Source organism: Rhinoderma darwinii, chromosome 4, assembly GCF_050947455.1.
Source record: "Rhinoderma darwinii isolate aRhiDar2 chromosome 4, aRhiDar2.hap1, whole genome shotgun sequence".
Lineage (NCBI taxonomy): Eukaryota > Metazoa > Chordata > Amphibia > Anura > Rhinodermatidae > Rhinoderma > Rhinoderma darwinii.
The window spans coordinates 288,578,458-288,595,432 of record NC_134690.1 but is presented as its reverse complement, the minus strand read 5'-3'; the positions used below and the strand labels follow the sequence as shown (position 1 = coordinate 288,595,432).

Below are 16,975 nucleotides of genomic sequence, written 5' to 3'. Positions count from 1 at the left end.
CTTTACAAAAATTGGTTGTTTTTTTCTACTTTATCCCTTGTGAAAATGAGAAAATGAGAAAATTCAACATTTTAGTGGAAAAAAATTGTGATATTCATTTTCACGGCCTAATTCTAATAAATTCTGCAAAAGACCCGTGGGGTCTAAATGCTCCCTATACCCCTAGAAAAATTCCTTGACGGGTGTTTCCAAAATTGAGTAACTTGGGGCGTTTCCACTGTTTTGGTCCTTCCAGGGCGTTGCAAACGCTCCAAAATCCAAATGGCACTCCTTCACTTTTGAGCGCTGCCATGGGTCCAATCAGCAGTTTATTACCACATATGGGGTATTGCCGTAATCAGGAGAAAATGCTTTACAAATGTTGTGGTTCTTTTTTTCCTTTATACCTTGTAAAAATGTAACATTTTTATGCTTTTTTAGAAAAAAAATCTATTCTCATTTTCACTGCCTAATTTCAATAAATTCTGCAAAAAACCTGTGTGGTCAAAATGCTAACTATACCCCTAGATAAGATCCTTGAGAGGTGTAGTTTCCAAAATGGGGTCACTTTTGGGGGGGTTTCCCCTATTTTGGTCCCTCCAGGGTCTTGCAAATGCGACATGGCACTGAAAACCAATCCAGCAAAATCCGTGCTCCAAAATCCAAATGGCGCTCCTTTCATTCTGAGCCCTGCTGTGGGTCCAATCAGCAGTTTATTACCACATATGGGATATTGCTGTAATCGGGAGACATTGCTTTACAAATGTTGGTGTGCATTTTCTTTATTATTCCTTGTAAATATTAAAAGATTTTCATTTTTACAGACTAATTCTAATAAATTTAGCGAAAAACCTGTGTGGTCAAAATGCTAACTATACCACTAGATAAATTCCTTGAGGGGTGTAGTTTCCAAAATGGGGTAACTTTTGGGGTGTTTCCACTGTTTTGGTACCACAACACCTCTTCAAACTTGACAAGGTGTCTAAAATATATTCTAAAAAAAAGGAGGCCCAAAATCCACTGGGTGCTTCTGAGGCCTGTGTTTCAGTCCATTACCACACTAGGGCCACATGTGGGATATTTCTAAAAACTGCAGAATCTGGGCAATAAATATTGAGTTGCATTTCTCTGGTAAAACCTTCTGTGTTACATAATTTTTTTTATTAGAAATGAATTTCGGGCAAAAAAAATTTAATTTGTAAATTTCACCTCTACTTTGCTTTAATTCCTGTGAAACACCTAAAGGGTTAAAAGACTTCGTGAATGCTGATTCGAATACCTTGAGGGGTGCGGTTTTCAAAAGGGTGACTTCTGGGGATTTTCTAATATATAAGGCCCTCAAATCCACTTCAGAACTGAACTGGTCCCTGAAAAAATGGCCTTTTGAAATTTTCTTTGAAATATGAGAAATTGCTGATAAAGTTCTAAGCCTTGTAACGTCCTAGAAAAATAAAAGGACGTTACAAAAACGATGCAAACATAAAGTAGACATATGGGAAATGTTAACTAGTAACTATTTTGGTGGTATTACTATCTGTTTTACAAGCAGATATGTTTAAATTTAGAAAAATGCAAATTTTTGCAAATTTTTTCAACATTTTGGTGTTCTTCAGAAATAAATACCAAAATTATCGACCACATTTTTTCACTAACATAAAGTACAACATGTCACGAGAAAACAATCTCAGAATCGCTTGGATAGGTAAAAGCATTCCAACTTTATTACCACATAAAGTGACACGTCAGATTTGAAAAATTGGGCTGTCAGGAAGTCCAAAAGGGGCTGCGGCAGGATAAGTCTAAATTAAAAATTGCCAAAAATCTCTATAAATTGTATTCTAACCAAAGCTAGAAGCATGACAAATACAATTGTTGACTTGGAATTAATAATAACCACCTATAGAAGAATTACGCAGGAACTATAAAATATAACAATTCTTTATTAGAAATACATATACAGTGGATATAAAAAGTCTACACACCCCTGTTAAAATGGCAGGTCGTTGTCATGTCAAAAAATCAGTACAAGACGGATCATTTCATAACTTCTTCCACCTTTAATGTGACCCATAATCTGTACAATTCCATTGAACTCAAACTGAAATAATTTAGAGGGGAAAATAAAAAAAAAAAACTACAATAATGTGATTGCATAAGTGTAAACACCCTCATAAAATTGGGGATGTGGTTGTGCTCAGAATTAGCCAATCACATTTAAACTCATGTTAAATAGTAGTCAGTAAACAGTTGCCATTATTTAAAGTGATTCTGAGTAACAACACATAAAGTTCAGTTGTTCTATTAGGATTTTCCTGACATTTTCTTTGTCGCATGTGACAGCAAAAGCCATGGTCCGTAACGAGCTTACAACACATCAAAGGGATCTCATGTTGAAAGGCATCAATCAGGAGAAGGGTACCAAAGAATTTCCAAGGCGTTAGATATACTATGCAACACAGTGAAGACAGTCATCAAGAAGTGGATTACATTTGGAACAACAGTGACAATACCAAGAACTGGATGTCCATCAAAACTTGATGAAAAGAGGCTACAAAGAGGCCTACAGCAACATTAAATGAGCTAAAGGACTTTCTAGCAGGTACTGGTTGTGTAGTGCATGTGACGACAATCTGCCGTATTCTTCATATGTCTGGGCTGTGGGGTAGGGTGGCAAGATGGAAGCCTTTTCTAAAGAAAAACATCCAAGCCCGGCTTTTTTTTGCATAGAACTACATCAAGTCTGCCAAAATCATGTGGGAAAACCTGTTATGGTCTGATGAGACCAAGGTTAAACTTTTGGGCCATAACTGCAAAAGGTATGTTTGGCACAAAACCAACACTGCACATCACCAAAAGAACACAATACCCACAGTGAAGCTTGGTGGAGGCTGCATTATGTTTGGGGCTGTTTTTCTGCAGCTGGAACTGGGACTTTAGTCAAGGTGGAGGGAATTATGAACAGTTCCACATATCAGGCAATATTAGCACAAAACCTGCAGGCCTCTGCTAAAAAGCTGAAGATGAATTTTACCTTTCAGCACGACAACGACCAAAAGCATACCTCCAAATGAACAAAAGAATGGCTTCACCAGAAGAAGATCAAACTTTTGGAATGGCCCAGCCAGAGCCCAGACCTGAATCCGATTGAAAATCTGTGGGGTAACCTGAAGAGGGCTGTTCACAGGAGGTGCCCTCACAATCTGACAGATTTGGAGTGCTTTTGCAAGAAAGAGTGGGTAACAATTGCCAAGTTAAGATGTGCCATGCTGATAGACTTCTACCCAAAAAGACTGAATGCTATAATAAAGGCAAAGGGTAATTCAACAAAGTGTTAGTTTAAGGGTGTGCATATTTATGCAACCACATTATTTTTGTTCTTTATTTTTATTTTTCCACCCTAACAGATTTCCGTATGTATTTCAATATAATTGTACAGATTATAGGTGACATTAAAGGTGGAAAAAGTTCTGAAATTATTTATCTTGATCTGATTTTTTGACATGTCAAAAACCTGGCATTTTAACAGGGGTGTGTAGACATTTTTATATCCACTGTATATAAAATGTAACTTTGACGGCAGCGGGTCTCACTAACCCCAACGGCCACGAGCTTTCTCATCCTGATCGCCGGCGTCTCCCTGCCTAGGGACACTTGCACACTCTGCTCTCTCCTCCTCCCCCGGCCTGTGCCTGTATGGTTCTTAAAGGGTCAGCGCACACACCAGGAATATTGTTCCTGTACACAGTATAATGTCCGCTTAGTGGCCCCCACACAATATAGTGCCCCCTGTAGATTTTTCTATATAGCCTCCCTGTAGACAGTGCCATAATCCCCCACCTCCTTTTTGTAGATCGTGCCATACAGCCCACCCACCTCCCCCTTGTAGATAGTGCCATACAGTCCCCCACCTCCCCCTTGTAGACAGTGCCCCCCAAACAGAAACCAAAATTATACTCACCTAGGCCCCGTTCCCATGACGAACTGAGCTGCTCAATGACGGGATCCTGTAGCCTAGAACAGAGTTTCCCAAACTTTTCAGACTCGAGGCAGCACTGGAAAAATAAAATTTGCTCAGTGCCCCCCTACCAAAAATTGGTTCGAGAAAGACAAAAAACGGCTAAGAACAAGCACTACACTCGTAGGGTATGTTCACACACGTTTTTTGTAAGGCAAAAAAAAATCTACCTCAAAATTCCTTCAGGAATTGACAGTGTTGTGTGACCTTTTTTTTGTGTTTTTTCTTAAGCTGTTGACGCGAATGCAAAAGACGCAGGAAAAAAAGCTCCAAACGAGCCCCCCCACTCATAGTAAAATACCATCAGCCCCCCACTCACAGTAAAATGACCATCAGCCCACCACTCACAGTAAAATGACCATCAGCCCACCACTCACAGATTCCCCCTGTAGGTAGCGCCATACAGCCCCTTGTAGGTAGCACCACACAGCCCCTTGTGGGTAGCACCACACAGCCCCATTGTGGGTAGCACCACACAGCCCCTTGTAGGTAGCACCACACAGCCCCCTTGTAGGTAGCGCCAGAAAGCCCCCTTGTAGGTAGCGCCACACAGCCCCCTTGTAGGTATCGCCACACAGCCCCCTGTAAAGAGCGCCACACAGCCCCCTGTAGAGTGCGCCACACAGCCCCCTGTAGGGAGTGCCACACAGCCCCCTGTAAGGAGTGCCACACAGCCCCCTGGTAGGAAGTGCCGCACAGCCCCCTGCTATGGAGTGCCACACAGCCCCCTGTAGGAAGTGCCGCACAGAGCCCTGGTAGGGAGTGCCACACAGCAGCCTGGTTGGTAGTGCCCCACAGTCCCCTGGTTGGTAATGCCCCACAGCCCTCTGGTTGGTAGTGCCACACAGCCCACAGCCCCCTGGTTGGTAGTGCCACACAGACCCCTGCTAGGTATTGCCACACTGCCCACAGCCCCCTGGTTGGTAGTGCCACACAGCCCACAGCCCCCTGGTTGGTAGTTCCCCACAGCCCCCTGGTTAGTAGTGGCACACAGCCCCCTGCTAGGTATTGCCACACTGCCCACAGCCCCCTGGTTGGTAGTGCCACACAGCCCCCTTGTTGGTAGTGCCCCACAGCCCCCTGGTTGGTAGTGGCACACAGCCCACAGCCCCCTGGTTGGTAGTGCCACACAGCCCACAGCCCCCTGGTTGGTAGTGCCACCCAGCCCACAGCCCCCTGGTTGGTAGTGCCACTCAGCCCACAGCCCCCTGGTTGGTAGTGGCACACTGCCCACAGCCCCCTTGTAGTGCAAGGACTACGAAATGACCCTGATAGCTGGCGGGCAATAGACATTCAAAAAAGGACAGCTGTGCAGGAGCACACAAAATACCCAGCTTTCCCAGCTATCAAATAAATATGTGGAAATAAACTAAGATATAACTTTTATTTAGTCTATCTAAATGATTAATCCTTTTAGCTAGATTAAATAAAAGTTATATCTTAGTTTATTTGCACACATTTATTTGATAGCTGGGAAAGCTGGGTATTTTGTGTGCTACTGCACAGTTGTCCTTTTTTGTAGGTAGTGCCACACAGCCCACAGCCCCCTTGTAGATAGAACCCCCCTAACCCCTTCCAGTATAGATAGCGCCACTGTACCTCCCTGAAGGAGCGGAATCCCCATGTGGCCGGGGATTCCGCTCCTGGAGCGCGACTTGATGTCTCTGTCCATATATGTACAGTGACATCAGGGGAAACTCCTGAAGCGGAATCCCAGTCCACAGCGTTGCTGACGCTGTGACCGTCAATTCCACTACAGGAGAAGCTCCTGTCGTCTGTGTCCATGGCGTCATTGGCTTCTCCTGGAGTGGAATCCCCGGTCATAGCGTCGACATAAAGCAGCGCTCCAGGAGCGGAATCCCCGACCACATGGGGATTCCTCTCCTTCAGGGAGCTACAGTGGCGCTAGTAGATAGCAGAACGGGGAGATACCTCCCTTCTCTGCTATAGTGCCGTCGCTACCGCTATAGCAGCCGCAGTGGCTGCTAGCGGCGCCACCGCCCTCATGCCCAGTGTCACTGCTAGCAGCCGCTATGGCTGCTACAGCGATAGTGATGACCACTAAGTTAAGAAGCGCCCGGGTGGAAAGGCGACTGCAGTTAGTGTGTGTATTCCCACTGGCAGTTGCAATGGCGCGGGGATACACACCCCCGCTGGCGCCCCTCTTGCAGTGTGGCGGCTGGCGCCTTATGCGACCGCACTGGTCGAACGTATCCAAGGCCGGCCATGCGTATAAGTGACTAGGTAAACTCGAGGTGTTTTCCTTGGAGTCCATAAGCAGCCATCATGCCAGCTACAGGTAATTTAAGTATTTATCTATATTTTCTATGTGAGTTTGTATTGTCATTCACAGACTTACCACTGTGTAGGCTGTGCGTTTTTCACATGGAGATTTAGGATTGCATTCACCATACGCTCTTCCTGCATCATTGTGAGTTTGTAAGTCGAGACATTTTGGTTTATTAACGTTTGTAGTATGTCTTGATACTATACTGATGCCTTAAAGATATTATAGGTGCCAATTCCATACCCTTGCAGCGGAACTTGCTTGAAATAATGAGGCCCTGGTGGCAACCTTCTGGCAAGGATTAGCCAGTAGGATCAAGGATGAGCTGGCAGGTCGTGACCTCGATTCCACTCTGGATGCCCTGATTCTTTTGGCCACACGCATAGACCTGAGGTTCCAAGAACTTTCTCTAGAAGTCCTACAAAAGAAAAAGTCTCCTAGATTGGCGCCGAATTTCCCATGATCCCTTCTACCTTCTACTACTACCTTCGAAGAGCCTATGCAGTTTAATGGGGTCAGACTATTGACCCAGGAGTGGCAGCACAGACATTCTGTTAACCTGTGTATGTACTGTGGAAGAAAGGGTAATTTTGTGTGTTATTTTCAGAAGTCAGGAAACTCCAACACATAGGGTTGCTAGGAGAGACTACCATAGGTGAACAAAAAACCTCTGCAGAATTCTCTCATAGATTTTCTATTACAGTCCCTATCTTCACAGTTGAAGCATCCCATTCTGTCTCTGCCTATCTGGATTCTGGAGCTGCAGGGAATGTCCTAAAACAGGCTTTAGTAGACCGTCTCATTTTACCCACGACTCTTCTTAAGAAACCTCTAGCGGTGGCTTTGGTGAACGGACATCCCATTGCCGGATCCAATTCTCTCCATCACTGAACCATTGAGGTTACAAGTGGGGTCGCTACACACAGAATAAATTGTCTTCTATGTTCTACCTGAGGCTATTAACGAAGTCCTGCTGGGACTACCCTGGCTTCACAAGCGCTCACCAATCCTTGACGGAAATTCTGGAGAAATTCTTCAATGGGAACCCAGTTGTTAGCACAACTGTCTGCCTGTGGTTCGTCTTACCTGACCTCCAGTGTCGCTACCTGGTCTGCCTCTGCAATATGCCTGCTATACAGAGATGTTCAGCAAGAAGGAGGCTGAGACCTTGCCTACGCATCGCTCATAGAACTGTCCAATTGATTTGCGTCCTGGGACTTCACCTCCTTATGGACGGGTATATCCTTTGTCTCTGACTGAGACTCAAGCCATGTTGACCTATGTCAAGAAAAACCTTGACAGGGGGTTTATTGGGAAGTCAACTTCTCCAGCCAGAGCCGGATTGTTCTTCGTAGAGAAAAAAGACGGGTCCCTCCGGACTTGCATATACTATTGTGTTCTAAATAAGATCACTGTCAAAAATAAGCACTCCTTGCCGCTGATCTCTGAGCTCTTCGATATAATCCGTGGAGGCAAGACTTTCACAAAGCTGGATCTACGCGGGGCTTATAACTTGATTCGTATCCATAAAGGTGACGAGTAGAATACCGCATTTAACACCAGAGACTGTCACTACGAGTATCTCGTGATGCCCTTCGGATTATGTAATGCTCAAGTTGTGTTCCAGGAATTCGTGAATTACATATTCCAGGATCTATTGTATGTCTGTGTGATGGTGTATCTGGACGATATCTTGATCTACTCATCTGATCTGACGACACACCAGAAGCATGTTCGCCAAATCCTGTCACAGTTAAAGGGAAACCACCCGTATGCCAAATTAGAAAAGTGCGTTTTCAAAAATAAATTTTTTCCCTTGCTGGGGTATATCATTTCCAATCATGGACTCCAGATGGCTCCAGAAAAAGTCCAGTCTGTCTTAGATTGGCCTCATCGCCGAGGTCTCCGTGCTATACAGAGGTTCCTAGAATTTGCAAATTTCTATTGTCGGTTTATCCCTACTTTCCCATCACAGAATGCTCCTATCTCTGCCCTTACCAAAAACGGGGCAAACGCAAAAAGTTGGACCCCTGAAGCAGAATCTACATTCAGTAAGCTTAAAAGGTCCTTTACTTCTGCTTCCTTTTTTTATCATTCAGCTGATGTTTCCAGGCAGTTCTCATTGGAGGTTGATGTGGTGCTGGAGCACATCTCTTTCAGAGTAACTCTAAAGGAACAGCTGTTCTCTGTGGCTTCTTCTCTAAACTCTTCTCTGCAGCAAAGAGGAACTACTCCATTGGAGACCGAGAGCTTTTGGCCATCAAATTGGCCCCCGAAGAGTGGAGGCTTTTGCTAGAATGTTCTGTACATTCGGTAGTCATCTACTCTGATCACAAAACCTCACCTACTTAGTCGGAACAACGTCTTAACCCACGTCAAGCCAGGTGGTCACTTTTCTTCTCCAGATTCAATTTCCAACTCCATTTCCGTCCAGCCGACAAAAATGTGCAGGTGGATGCACTGTCTCGTTCTTTTGAAACCGATGACCTAAAAGAGGATCCTCAGCATATCATCGACAGTTACGGTATTATTTTCCTTAACCCTCTACAGATCAAAGCCATTCTTCCTGGGAAAATTTTGCCTGGGGTCACAACTCCAAGTTGGCAGGTCACTCGGGCACACGCAAGACTCTGGACTTTATCTCTCATCGTTATTGATGGTCCACGCTACCCAAAGATGTTTTGGACTACGTCCCTTAAGGTACCAAGTGTGACCAAAATAATATTTATCATTCCAAACCTGTGGGCCCACTCCAACCTTTGGCAGTTCCGAACAGCCCCTGGCAACATATTGCCATGGGTTTTATTACTTATCTTCCTTCCTTTGATGGCTGGCAAGTCTGTTTGTTCAGCATGTCTTTCGTCTGCATGGATTGCTTCTGCATATTTTGTCTGATCGTGGCGTCCAATTAACATCCAAATTCCAGAGAGCCCTGTGTAAACTTCTGGATGTGAAATTGGACTTTTCCTCTACATACCCCTAAGGCCAAGTTGAACGGATGAACCAAGTGCTTGAAAATTATCTCCGTCATTTTATATCTGCACAACATGACAACCCGGTACATCTCATTCCACGGGCTGAATTCTCGTAGAATAATCACACGAGTGAATCTACTACTAATTCTCTGTTCTATATTGTCTATAGCCAACAGCCTCGTATCCCTCTTCATCTCCAGTTCCTGCAGCTAATATTTCTGAAAATTTCTTCAAATCTGGCAGCAAACAAAATTTTTGATCTTGCAGGCAGTGAATCGCATGAAGAAGTAGGCTGATAAGAAAATAAGGCCTCCTCCCTAGTTCCTCCCAGTGTTAAGGTCTGGTTATCTTCCAAGAGTATATGCCTGAAAATTCCCTCCTAAAAACTTGCTCCTAGGTTCCTTGTGCCTTTGAAGTCTTGCAACAGATTAATCCTGAGTCATTCAAGCTACATTTGCCTCCTACTTGTAACATCCGCGGACACGGACCGCCGCCCCTCCTTACCTTCTGACGGTCGCGACCGCAAACTTCTGTCTTCTTGCCGACGTCTCCCTCCTCGGTGATGACAGCACATGTGGCCGCTCTGCACTAAAGTGTCCTCTAGGGTGCGCGCACACGTTCCCAGCCTTAAAGGGCCAGCGCGCGCACATGCAAATAATTACTAATTATCCCCAGATCACCCAGGACTATAAAAATGGTCCTGCCAATTCACTCCTTGCCTGAGCATTGTTGTTGTATTCCCATGTTAGTCTTAGCAAATGGTCCTTTAGTTGCACGTCTGGCGTCATCTACCACATCAAGTTCCATCTGTGCCTAAGCCTCTGCTACTGTCTGGACTCTTACATGTACTCTAGTTCTAGGACTTTGCATAGACTTTATAGACTGTTTGGCCAGCTTCTACTCTGCTACGGTGATGCGGCCTAGTGGGTCCACATACCCACGGATAGTGACAGTACACTCAGGACATGGACCCTGCTGGTCAACCCAAGACCATGACGACTTCACAAATCATACAGGCAGACATTCGAGACCTCCGGTCTTGACAGGACAAACTCCTCCAGGTGGTGAGCACCATTGCACATCGTATGGAAGTGCAAGCTGCAGTCTTCACGGTACCTGCTCCTGTTGCTCCTGCTGTTCTTCCTGCTACACCTCCTGTCAGTACCGATCCCCGATTCTCTCTGACACTATCTCCTGGCTTCTCACGGGCGTGAGGACCTGCAGGAGATTTCTAAACCAATGCCAAATACACTTCAGGCTGCATGCAAGGGCATTTCCTTCTGATGACACATAGATCGCCTTCATAATCTCTCTCCTTACTGGCAAGGCCCTGGCATGGGCGAACCCCATTTGGGAACGTCAGGGACCAGTGACCAGTGAATTACAGTGTTTTTTGCAGACTTTCTGTACAGTATTTGAAGAAGGTGGGAGAGTCTCTTCTGCAGCTGCATCTCTGCTGTCCCTTTGCCAAGGAGAAACCTCCGTGGGCGAGTACGCAATTTGGTTCCGTATCCTGGCTGCAGAACTGGCCTGGAACAACGAGGCTTTGGTCGCTACCTTCTGGCAGGGACTGTCTTCTGATATTAAAGACGAGCTGGCCGCTCGGGATCTGCCATCTACCCTGAATGATCTAAATTTTCTGGCCACCCAGATTGACATGAGGATCCAGGAACAGTGCCAAGAGGTTCGCCAGAACAGAAGATTCCCTAGGCTGGCTCCCACTTTCCAGCGACCCCTGCTGCCCTCATTAGTTGTTCCACCAGAGGAACCTATGCAAGTGGAGCATCTCAAACTGTCAGTCCAGGAGACACAACGCAGATGCACTTCGGGACTATGTCTGTATTGCGGCCTCGGAGGCCATTTTGTGTGTTTGTGTCCCCTGAACCCTGAAAACTCCAGCGCCTAGGATTGGTTGGAGAGACAACCCTGGGCGGAACGGCGCTAAATAAAAAAATTCTCTCCCAAACTGGCTATTCCCGTGACCATCGTGTCTGCTGAGAAGATGCACTGTGTCTCTGCCTACCTGGACTCTGGGTCTGCGGCAAACTTTATCCAACAGAACCTAGTAGATCATCTCCAGTTGCCCCCTGTCCCTCTGGAGATGCCTCTGGCTGTTGTCTCGGTGAATTGACTTCCTCTGCCCAATCCTATCGTGTCTGAGACCAAGCCACTGAAGCTCCAAGTTGGAGCCCTTCACACTGAATAGATTCAGTTTCTTGTCTTGCCTAAAGCCGTCAATCCTGTTTTGCTGGGTCTGCTTTGGCTCCGGCTTCATGACCCAGTCCTTGAATTCCGGAGAAGTTCTCCAATGGGGCTCCAAATGTCTCCACTGATGCCTGTTACTGATCCGTTCTGTCCAGTCTCCTCTGTCTCAGTGATTAGCAGGATTACCCACTCATTTTTCTCAGTTTGCAGACGTCTTCTGCAAGAAGGAGGCTGAGATGCTTCCCCCACACCAGTCTTACGACTGTCCGATTGAACTGGTCCCAGATGCTTCACCTCCCCGTGGACATGTCCATCCTCTCTCCTTGCCAGAGACCCAGTCCATGTCAGCATATGTCAAGGAGAATCTGGAGAGGAGCTTCATATGAAAATCCTCCTCCCTGGCCGTACATCCCTCGAGGTGATGAGTGGAAGACGGCATTCAACACTTGAGATGGGCACTACGAATACTTTGTGATGCCCTTTGGTCTGTGTAACACTCCCGCGGTCTTCCAAGAATTTGTGAATAATATCTACCGAGATCTCCGCCCATGTCTGTGTCGTGGTCTATCTAGATGATATTTTGATCTTCTCTCCAGATCCGACGACACATGGGAGGCATGTTCGTCAAGTCCTGTTGCGATTAAGGGAGAATCACCTTTATGCCAAGCTGGAGAAATGCCTTTTTGAAAGAAAATTCTCTGCCCTTCCTGGGCTACATCATCTCTGACCAAGGCCTTAAGATGGATCCTGAGAAAGTAAAGTCCGTCCTGGAATAGCCACGTACTCTGGGTCTGCGGTTCATACATTTTCTGGGATTCGCTAACTTCTACCTTCAGTTTATCCCAAATTTCTCGTCACTGACGGCTCGCATCTCTACCCTTACCAAGATAGGTGTGAATGCCACGGTGTGGACTCCGGAGGCAGAATCCGCATTTAATAGCCTCAAGAGTGCCTTTACTTTACAGCATCGATCCTCCGTCATCCTGATGTATCTCGACAGTTCTCGTTGGAGGTGGATGCTTCCTCTGTAGGTGCAGGTGCACTTCTGTTCCAGAGGCGCTTTAAGGGAAAGGCAGTAGTGTGTGGCTATTACTCAAGACTTTTTTCTTCCGCAGAGCGCAATTACTCTATTGGGGATTAGCAGTTACTGGCCATCTGGCTTGCACTGGAGGAGTGGAGACATCTGCAAGAGAGCGCAGTTCATCCCATTTTGATATACACCGACCACAAGAATCTCATCTATCTCCAGTCGGCTCAACGGCTAAACCCCGTCAAGCCAGGTGGTCGCTGTTCTTCACCCGTTTTCAGTTTGTGCTCCACTTCCGTCCCGCTGACAAAAATGTGAAAGCTGATACCCTGTGCAGGTCATTTGAAACAGAGGACACTGTGGAGACCCCTCAATGTATCATAGACCCGTCCTGCATTATTTCTCCTAATCCCCTACAACTTAGAGACATCCCTCCGGAGAGGACTTTTGTTTGTTTGGCAGACAGAAGGAGAATTCTTCGCTGGGGACACAGCTCCAAACTAGCTGGGCATGCTGGTGTTCGTAAGACACAAGACCTGAAAGTTCCTCATTTCTGGAGGCCCACGCTGCCCAAAGATATTGTGGACTATGTCTTCCTGCACTGTCTGTGCTTCTACTAAAGTTGACCCACTTTAGACCGGACGGCCTGCTCCAACCTCTGCCTGTGCCTAACGCTCCCTGGCAGCATATTGCATATCACAGATCTTCCTCCCTCAGCAGGATGCAATACTGTCTGGGTGGTGGTGGACCGGTTCTCTAAGATGGCATATTTTATCCCGCTAACCGTCCTACCTCCTGCTCCTCGACTGGCAAATCTCTTCATTCTACATATCTTCCGCCTGCATGGCTTGCTTCTTCGTATCGTGTCTGATCGTGGGGTTCAGTTCATCTCAAAATTCTGGAGAACCCTCTGTAAACTCCTCGATGTGAAATTGGACTTTTCCTCGGCCTACTATCCTCAGTCTAGTGGTCAAGTCGAGAGAATTAATCAGATCTTGGAGAATTATCTTCGTCACTTTATCTCCGTGCAGCATGATGACTGGGTACGGCTTCTTCCATGGGCCGAATTATCTTATAACAACCACACAATTGAGTCCACTACTTCCATGCCATTCTACATTGTCTATGGCCAACGTCCACAAATTCCTGTTCCTGCTACATCTCAGGTACCCGCAGCTGACTCTTTTGGGGACTTATTACACATTTGGCAGCAAACCAGTTCCTCTATTCTACTGGCAGTCGATCGCATGAAGCGAAAAGCTGATACAAGAAGAAGACAGACATCTCAGTTCTTCCTTGAACCAAAGTCTTGCTGTACTCAAGGAATATTCATTTGAAGTTGCCCTCATACAAATTTTCTCCCAGGTTCCTCGGACCTTTAGAGATCCTGCAACAGATAAACCCTGTCCCCTATAAGCTTCGGCTGCCTCCTACGCTCAGAATCCCCAACTCCTTCCATGTGTCCCTCCTGAAAGCTGTGATTCTGAACCGTTACAGTAAGGTTCCTAGTCCTGCAGTTGCTCCCAGCGATTCTTCTTTTTAAAATCTTTCTATTGAATTTTATCAAAAATACACAACAGAAGAAACACAGCTGGTCAAGTCAGAGTAAAACCATCTGAGTAAAACAGTCTCAATCAGAGGACATACAGTTAGGTCCAGAATTATTTGGACAGTGCCATAAGTTTTGGCATTTTAGCTGTTTACCAAAACATATTGAATATACAATCAATATGGGCTTAAAGTGCAGACTCTCAGCTTTAATTTGAGGAAGGGTTTAGAAATTACAACTTTTTAATATGTAGACACCTATTTTTTAAGGGACCAAAGGTGATTGGACAATTATCTCAAAAGCTATTTAATGGGCTGCATGGGCTATTCCCTCGTTAATCCGTCATCAATTAAGCAGGTAATAGTTCTGGATATGATTCCAGGTGTGGCATTTGCATTTGGAAGCCGTTGCTGTCAACCCCCGACATGAGGTCAAAGAGGCTCTCAATGAAAGTGAAACAGATCATAGTCAGGCTGTAAAAAATTAACAAATCCTTCAGAGAGATAGCACAAATGTTAGGAGTGGCCAAATCAACAGTTTGATACATTCTTGAGTGCACTGGGCATCTCGTTAACTCCAAAAGGCCTGTGCGTCCATGGAAGACAACAGTGGTGGATGATCGCAGAATCCTTTCCATGGTGAAGAAAAACCCTTTCACAACATCTACCCAAGTGAAGAACACTCTCCTGGAAGTAGGCGTATCAGTATCTAGGTCTACCATAAAGAAAATACTTCATGAGAGTGAATACAGAGGGTTCACCACAAGGTGAAAACCATTAATCAGCCTGAAAATAGAAAGGCAAGATTAGACTTTGCCAAACAACATCTAAAGAAGCCATCCCAGTTTTGGAACAGCAATATTTGGACAGATGAAACTAAGATCAACCTATACCAGAATGATGGAAGGAAGAAAGTATGGAGAAGGCTTGGAACGGCTCATGATCCAAAGCACACCACATCCTCTGTAAAACATAGTAGAGGCAGTGTGATGTCATGGGCATGCATGGCTGCCAAAGGCACTGGGACACTGGTGTTTATTGATGATGTAACTGAAGACAGAAGCAGCCGGATGCATTCTGAAGTGTTCAGGGATATACTTTCTGCTCAGATTCAACCAAATTCAGCAAGGTTGATTGGACGTCGCTTCACAGTACAGATTGTGTCGTCGGATCTGGGGAAAAGATCAAAACATACTGCGAAAGCAACCCAGGAGATTTTTAAGGCAAAGAATTGGAATATTCTGCACTGGCCAGGTAAATCACTAGATCTCAACCTGATCGAGCATACATTTCACTTGCTTAAGACAAAAAGCAGAAAGACCCACAAACAAGCAACAACTGAAGACCGCTGCAGTAAAGGCCTGGCAATGCATCACAAAGGAGGAAACCCAGCATTTGATAATGTCCATGGGTTCCAGACTTCAGGCAGTCATTCTCTACAAAGTATTAAAAAAAGCATTTCATTTATGGTAATGTTAATTTGTCCAATTACTTTTGAGCCCCTGTAATGAGGAGGATGTGTAGAAAAATGGTTGCAATTCCTAAACGTTTCACAGGATATTTTTGTTCAACCCCTTGAATTAAACCTGAAAGTCTACACTTCAATTGCATCTCAGTTGTTTAATTTCAAATCCAATGTGGTGGCATACAGAGCCCAAATTATGAAGATTGTGTCACTGTCCAAATAATTCTGCACCTAACTGTACATATGTAGCAATAAAGCACAATACTGTACAGTACATGAAATGGTAAGTATTCAATTGGCAACGTCCAGGAATGCAGTCCTCAAGTGAAAACACTTACAATAAAGTGAATCATGTACTGACAAGCTGGATAAATGTAATGAGCAGGCGTAAGATAAAAGGTAAAACCAGTGGGGGAGGATACAGGGAAGGGAAAACAATAGGAGTACCAAAACGGAGGGGTGGAGCCACTTGTGGAAAATAGAGCACATAAACTAATATGTAAATATGTCTAATTGCTCGGCATTCTTGTTAAGGACGTGAGTCATTCAGTTAAGTAAACCAATTGAGCCAGAATAGGCAGGTAAATGTCTTCGCGCTATCCCCTCCTCAATGGCAACCCAATGTTTATGTGGGGGACGTCTTAACCAATCTATAATTCTGCTTAAATGCACTGCACTGTAATAATTGTCTAGTAGGGGGAAACTGTAAAATTTTGTAAAATACTTTGGGTTCAGATATAATCTGTGCAGATCTTACGATAATGGGGGAAGAACCTAAGTGGGAGAGATATAGGTAAGGTTTGAAATAAGTAAGTTAGTTTCGGGGATATCAAAGAATTTATCATATTTTTTCTACCGTACCAAGAGAGAAAGGCAGGGGACGAGGATTTCAATATCGCAGGTATGGATGTTAGCAGTACTTTGTAATTAAGAGCGTATAGCTGCTTCGAGTCAGGAGTGATATTGATCCCTAAGAATTTAATAGACTCTTTAGGCCAAGAGAAAGGAAGCCGCTGCTTTAAGGGTGTTAATTGGGTCGAAGGCAAAGAAATATTAAGTGCTTGAGATTTTGAGACATTAATTCTAAAATTAGACACAAATGCAAACCCATCCAACGCATTCTGAATCGCGGGAAAGGCAATAGTAGGATTAGAGACCATAAGCAGAAGGTCATGAGCATAAGCAGCCAGTGTATTCCTGTTTCCCACAAGTCAGACCACGTATAGAGGTATTTTGCGTTAGTGTTTGGAGGAGCATTTCCATCATCAAAATGAATAAGAAAGGCGATAGAGGACAGCATTGCCTTGTACCATTGTTGATCACAACTGCCCTTTTGAGGGAGTCATTGACTTTAATAAAAGCGCTAGGGGAGGCATGCATACCAAAAATTCCAGTAATAAGTTTGGCAGGGAATCCAAACTTCTCAAGTTTGCATCTCATTAAAAGGCCATACTACTCTGTCGAATGCCATTTT

General features: G+C 45.0%; 1 protein-coding gene across 2 annotated transcripts in view; it reads left to right on the top strand.

The window, feature by feature from the left end:
• The window catches only part of HIVEP2 (HIVEP zinc finger 2), a 407,742-nt gene that overhangs the window by 41,706 nt on the left and 349,061 nt on the right, over positions 1-16,975 (top strand). The gene's annotated exons all lie outside the window — the stretch shown is intronic.